The sequence below is a fragment of the Manis pentadactyla genome, chromosome Y (assembly GCF_030020395.1).
Source record: "Manis pentadactyla isolate mManPen7 chromosome Y, mManPen7.hap1, whole genome shotgun sequence".
NCBI classification, from domain to species: Eukaryota; Metazoa; Chordata; class Mammalia; order Pholidota; family Manidae; genus Manis; species Manis pentadactyla.
This window is the reverse complement of record NC_080039.1, coordinates 26,655,522-26,662,851: the sequence shown is the minus strand read 5'-3', so window position 1 is coordinate 26,662,851 and position 7,330 is coordinate 26,655,522.

Here is a 7,330-nt window from a genome sequence, read left to right as displayed (position 1 = left end):
AAAGGCACATGCACCCCTACATTTATCACAGCACTATTCACAATAGTCAAGCTAAGTGTCCATTAGTAGATGAATGAATACAGAAGATGTGGTGCATACACACAATGGAATATTCTTCAGCCATAAGAAGAAAACAAATCCTACCATTTACAACAACATGGATGGAGCTGGAGGATATTGTGTTCATTGAAACAAGCTAGGTGGAGAAAGACAGGTGCTAAATGATTTACCTCATTTGTGGAGTATAACAATGAAGCAAATTTGAAGGAACAAAATAGCAGTGGACTCAGAGACTCCGAGAAGACACTAGTGATGACCAGAGGAGAAGGGTATAGGTGAGTGGGTGGGGATGGAGGGAGAAGGCGAAGTAAGGGTATTATCCTTGGTATACATGTGTTGGGGGATAATGGGGAATACACCGTAGCACAGAGAAGGTAAATAGTGATCTGTGACATCTTGCTGCACTGATGGACAGTGACTTCATTGGGGTATGGGTGGGGACTTCATAATATGGGTAAACTGTAGTAACCACATCGTTTTTCATGTGAAACCTTCCTAAGAGTGTTTATCAATAGAACCTTAATAAAAATTCTTGAAAAACAAAAATAAATCACATGTTAATCTCAAGAGATACAGAAAAATCATTTGAGAAATCCCTCAACATGTATTCATGACAAAAACTCTCAACAACTTACATATAGAGGGAATATATCTCAACATAATAAAAGTCATATGTAGTAAGGCAACAATGTGAAAAACTGAAAGCTTTTTCTCTGAGATCAGGATCAAAACAAGGGGGCCACTCCTGCTTTATTATTCAACAAAGTAGTGGAAGTCCTACCCAGAGCAATTAGGCAAGAAAAAGAAACAAAAGGCAAACAAAACAAAAAAAAGCAAAATCATTATATGTATGACTATACATAACACTGAAGACTTAAAAAGCTGTTACCACTAACTGAATGAAGTCAATAATATTGAGAATGTAAAATCAATATCAAGACTCAGCTGTGTTTCTACATACTAACAGTGAACTATCAGTAAGAGATATTAAGAAACTACTCCCATTTATAACTGCACTGAAAATAATAAAATACCTACAAATAAATCAAATCAATGAGGTGAAAAATATGTATGCTGAAATCTATAAGACACTGATAAAAGAAGCTGAAGAATAGGTAAAGAAATGTAAACAGTCAGTGCTCATAGACTGAAATTATTATCACATACTACAAAAATAAACAAATCCACAGATTCAGTGTAACCCCTTACCAAAACTGCCATGGCATTTTTCATGGAACTAGCACAAACCTAAAATGTGTATGGAACCATGGAAGTCTGAATAGCCAAAGCAATCTTGAGAAAGAACAACAAAGCTGGAGGCATAAAGCTCCCTGATTTCAAAATGTATCAATAAAGCTATAATAATCAAAACAGTACAGTACAGACACCAAGATCCATGGAACAGAATAGAGAGCTCAGAGGTAAACCTAGTCATAGAGGGTTAATTAACTTACAGCAAAGGAGCCAGGAATATACAGAGGGAAAGAACAGTCTTTTGAACAAATCGCTGGGAAAACTGTACAGCAAAATAACAAAACAGGATGATTATATTGTACCATAAACAAAAAGAACTCAAAATGGATCAAAGACTGAAACATTAAGGCCTGAAGTCATGAACTTCCCAGAAGAAAATGTAAGAGGGTAAACTCATTGACACTGGATTAGTTGATGGTTTTTTGAATTTGACACCAAGAGTGAAAGAAGGCAATAAAAGTGAGAAGAAAAGTAGGATTCTATCAAACTAAAAAGGTTCTGTACAGCAAAAGAAGCAATCAACAAAACAAAAAGACAATCTATAGATTGAGAGAAAATATTTTGAAACCACATATCTGATAAGGAATTAATATCTAAAATATAGGAAGAATTAATGCAATTCAGTAGTGGAAAAAACCCAACAAACAACCCAATTACTAAAGGGGCAGAGATGTAAATGGATATGTTTCCAAAGAACACATACAAATTGCCAATGTGCACATGAAAAGGTGCTACATATCACTAATCATTAAGAAATGCAAATCAAATGCAATGAGATATCACCTCGTACCTGTTAGAATGTCTATTATCAGAAAGGCAAGTAATACCAAGTGTTGGTGAGGATGTGGAGGAAAGTGTTCTGTTTTGGTGCACAGTTAGAAGATAAATTGGTCCTGCTGCTCTCTAAAACAGTACGGAGTTTCAATAAAAAATAAAGAAATGGAACTACCATGTGATTCAGCAATTCTACTTCTGAGTATTTATCCAAAGGAGATGAAAATCACAATATTAAAATATCTGTTCTGTTCAGTGCAGCATTGTTTCCAATAGCCAGGACCTAGAAACAATCTAAGTGTCCACTGATGGATGAATGGACAAAGAAAATGTTGTATATATATATATATATATATATATATATATATATATATATATATGCACAATGTGATATTATTCAGTTACCAATAAATGGAAAATCTGCCATTTATTATTACAACATGGATGTACTCTAAGTGAAATAAGTCAAATAATGTATGATACCACTTATATTTGGAATCTAAAACAAAACAGAACAAGAAAGAGAATTCATACATATACAGAACACACTGGTGAATAACAGAGAAGGCGGGGGTGAGGGGTAGGGGGTAGGCACAATGGGTGAAGGTCAAAAGTTACAGACTTCCAGTTACCAGACACATAAGTCCTGGGATGTAATATATAGATGGTGAATATAGTTAACAATGTTGCATTTGTATATTTAAATGTGGAGACAGTAGATATTAAAAGTTCTCATCCAAGAAGAATCCTACCTAAATACAGTGATGGATGTTATCTAAACTTACTGTTATAATCATTTCACAATGTATAACACATATCAAATCATTATGTAGCACACGTAAAACTAACAAAATACAGTATGTCAATATATCTGAATTATAAAACTATTAATTTTAGAATAATCTAGCAGCTCGTAAAAAAGTACAATTGATGGCACACCGTTTGGGCAGTGGGCACGGGAGGGAACAAGGGCGCCCAGGGGCGGAGCCAGGTGGCCGCGAGGGGCGGGCCCGCCGGGCGCGGGAAGCCTTCAGCGTCCGCTCGCCGCTAGGCCGCCCTACTGGCTGTAGCCCCCTCCCAGGCGAAGGCCTTCACGGAACCACGGCGGTGGCGGCGGCACCGGGGCGGGGGTCGAGGCAGGCTGCCGCTTCCGGTGGAGTGAGGAGCGATTGTCTGAGCGAGGCCAGACTGGAGGCCTTCCCTCAATGGCCCCCCTAGCACGCGCCCGTACCCGCCTCGCTCATCCCAGTGGCTCCCGGCGCCCGCTCCCGCTGCTCCCGGGCCTGGAAGTTCCCCAAGGGCGCCCAGGAGCTGGAGGCTCAGCGGCCAACGTGGCCTCGGGGTACTGAGGGTGGGAGGGAGCTAGGGCGCAGAGGGCCGGCGCGGAGCGCCACGCAGGCGCCGTGGGAAAATGACCCCAGGGGTCACCGCGGCGCGCTGCCTGATGGGGGGAGGCCCGGGAACCCTGGCGGACTGAGGGCGAGAGCGCGGGAGCTCCGCAGGGCCCGCCGGGAGCTGACGCTGTGGCTGCTCTCCCCTCTCCAATCTCTCTTTTTCTTCAGTCTCACCATTATGTAGTCTGGACTATGCGGGTTTTTTATTTTTATATTTTTTAGTATCATTAATCTACAATTATATGAGCAACATTATGGTGACTAGACTCCCCCCATCATCCAGTCTCCCCCACATACCCCATTACAGTCACTGGCCATCAGCATAGTAAGATGCTACAGAATCAGTACTTGGCTTCTCTGTGCGATACTGACCTCCCCGTGGGACCCTCCCCCACATTATGAGCACTAATCGCAATGCCCCTTTTACCTCTTCCCCTTCCCTCCCCAGATAGTCAGCCCAGTCCCTTTCCCTTTGGTAACTTGGTTATAGGGGGAGTCTAGTAAACATAATGTTACTCATGTAATTGCAGATAAATGATAAAAAAATTAATAATAGTAATAATAATAATAGATGATAGATAGACATACAAATAAATAAATAAATAAATAACATGAAGTCACAGTGGTGCCTCTTTCCAAGATACACAATGTGTATGCTGAGAAGAGCAGGTTTCCACTTCAGAGCATGGTGACCCAGACTGGGATTTGATTTCACTGAGGTGGGCACTGGCCACGTTGACAGCATGAGGGAAAATGGAAACCACATCCAAGGTACTGTGTGTTTCATTTTACTTGGGGTCAGTACTAAACAGTTACATGTTCACCATAATGGTTCCTATACTCCCACCATTATCTTATCAAGTCCCCACCGCATATGCCATACGAGTCATTGACCATCAGCCCAGTAATATGCTGTTGAAGCACTACTTGTCTTCTCTGTGTTGTACAGCCCTCCCTGTGCTCCCCCCCACATTATACATGCTAATCGTAATGGACCTTTATTTACCTGCCCTCACCCCTCCCTTTCCACCAAGCCACCCCAGTCCCTTTCCCTTTGGTAACTGTTAGTCCATTCTCGTGATTCTGCTGCTGTTTTGCTCCTTCAGTTTTCTCTTTGTTCTTATACTCCATAGATGAGTGAAATCATTTCATGCTTCTTCTTTCTGTTCCTGGCTTATTTCACTGAGCATAATACCCTGTAGCTTCATCCATGTTGTTGCAACTGGTAGGATTTGTTTTCATCAAATGGCTGATTAATATTTCACTGTGTATATGTACCACATCTTCTTCATCCACTCATCTGCTGATGGACACATACCTTTGCTATTGAGAATAGTGCTGTGTAAACAGAGGAGTGCATATGCCTTTTTCAAACGGGGTTGCTGCGTACTTTTTTGTACTTATTTATTTATTTTTTAATTTTGATATCACTAATCTACAATTAGATGAGGAACATTATGTTTATGAGACTCCTCCATCAAAAACTTACCCCACATAGCCCATTGCAGTCAGTGTCCATCAGCGTAGTAAGATGCTGTAGAATCACTACTTGTCTGCTCTGTGTGGTTAAGCACTCCCTGTGGACCCCCCCACTATGCATGTTAATCATAATGTGCTCTTTCTTTACCCCTCCTGATTCCCCCATTCCCACCCATTCATCCAAGTCCCTTTCCCTTTGGTAACTGTTAGTCCATTCTTGGGTTCTGTGTGTCTGCTGCTGTTTGCTTCTTCAGTTTTTTCCTTGTTCTCCTTTTCTACTGATGAGTAAAGTTATTTGATACTTGTCTCTCTCCGCCTGGCATATTTCACTGTGCATAATACCCTCTAGCTCCATCCAGGTTGTTGCAAATGGTAGGATTTGTTTTCTTCTTATGGCTGAATAATAGTCCATTGTGTAAATAATCCATGTCTTCTATATTCATTCATCTACTGATGGACAATTAGCTTGGCTACTGTGAACATTGCTGTGATAAACATAGGGGTGCATGTTTCTTTTTTAACCTGTGCTGCTGCATTCTTTTTATTTATTTGTTTATTATTTGTTTGTTTATTTTTATTTAATATACAATTACACGGGTAACATTATGTTTACTAGACTCCCCCCATCACCAAGTTCCCCCATGATACCCCATTGCAGTCACTATCCATCAGTGTTGTAAGGTACTGTGGAATCACAACTTGTCTTCTCAGTGTTGTACAGCCCTACCTTTGCCCCACCACATGTTATACATGCTAATCATAATGGCACCTTTCTTTTCCCCACCTCTTACCATACAGTCCCAACAATCCACCACAGTGCTTTTCCCTGTAGTAACTGTTAGTCCATTCTTCTGTTCTGTGAGTGTGCTGCTGTTTTTCTCCTTCAGTTTTTTCTTTGTTATTATACTCTAGGAAGACGGAAATCATTTTGTACTTGTCTTTCTCTACCTGGCTTATTTTACTGTGTATAATACCCTATAGCTCCATTGATATTGCAAATGGTATTAATTGTTTTCCTTGTATGGTTGAATAACAGTCCATTGTGTGCATGTACCACATCTTCTTCATCCATTCATCTACTCATGGACACTTAGCTTGGCTACTGTGAATAGTGTTGTGATAAACATAGGGGTGCTTATGTCTTTTTAAACAGGGCTGCTGCAATATTTTTATTTATTTATATATAATTTATGTATTTACTTCTTTATTTCCTATTAATCTACAATTTCATGAGTAAAATTATGTTCACCTGATTCCCTGCACCATCAAGTTTCACCCCAGATACCCCATTACAGTCAGTGTCTATCAGGGTAGAAAGATACTGCGGATTCACTACTTGTCTTCTCAGTTTTGTGCAGCCCTCCACATGCCATCCCTCCCACATTATACATACTATTCCTAATGTGCCCTTTCTTCTCCCCACCTGGTATCCCTACATTCCCACCCAAACACTTCATTCCCTTTCCCTTTAGTAACTGTTGGTTCATTGGTCAGTGCTGTGTGTCTGCTGCTGTTTTATTCCTTCAGTTTTTTCTTTGTTCTTATACTCCCTAGATGAGTGAAATTATTTCATACTTGTCTTTCACTGCCTTATTTCACTGAGCTTAACATGTTGTAGCTCCATCCATATTGCTGCAAATGTTAGGATTTGATTTCCACTTTTGGCTGAATCATGTTGCACTGTGTATATGCAACACATCTCCTTCATCCATTTATCTACTGATGGACACTTACCTTGGCTATTCTGATTAGTGCTGTGGTAAACATAGGGGTGTATATGTATATGTCTTTTTACAATGGAGTTTCTGCATTTTTTAACTTATTTATTTATTTTATTTTGATATCGTTAATCTATAATTAGATGAGTAACATTATGTTTACTAGACTCCCCCATCGTAAAGTTACCTGATATAGCCCATTGCAGTCATGTCCATCAGCGCAGAAAGATGCTGTAGAATCACTACTTGTCTTCTCTGTGTGTACAGAACACCCTTTGCCGACCCCACATTATATTTGCTAATCATAATACCCCCTTTATGTAGCCCACCTTTTCCCTCCATTCCCACCTGTCCATGCAAGACCCTTCCCCTTTGATAACTGTTAGTCCATTTTGGGTTCTGTGAGTCTGCTGCTGTTTTGCTTCTTCACTTTATTCATTGTTCTTCTTCTCCGCAGCTGAGTGAAGTCATTTGATACTTGTCTTTCTTTGACTGGCTTATTTCACTGTATATAATACCCACTATCTCCATCCATGTTGTTGCAAATTGTAGGTTTGTTTTCTTCTTATGGCTGAATAACATTTCATTGTGTATATGTACTGTACCACATCTGTATCCATTCGTCTCCTGATGGACACTTTGCTTGGCTAT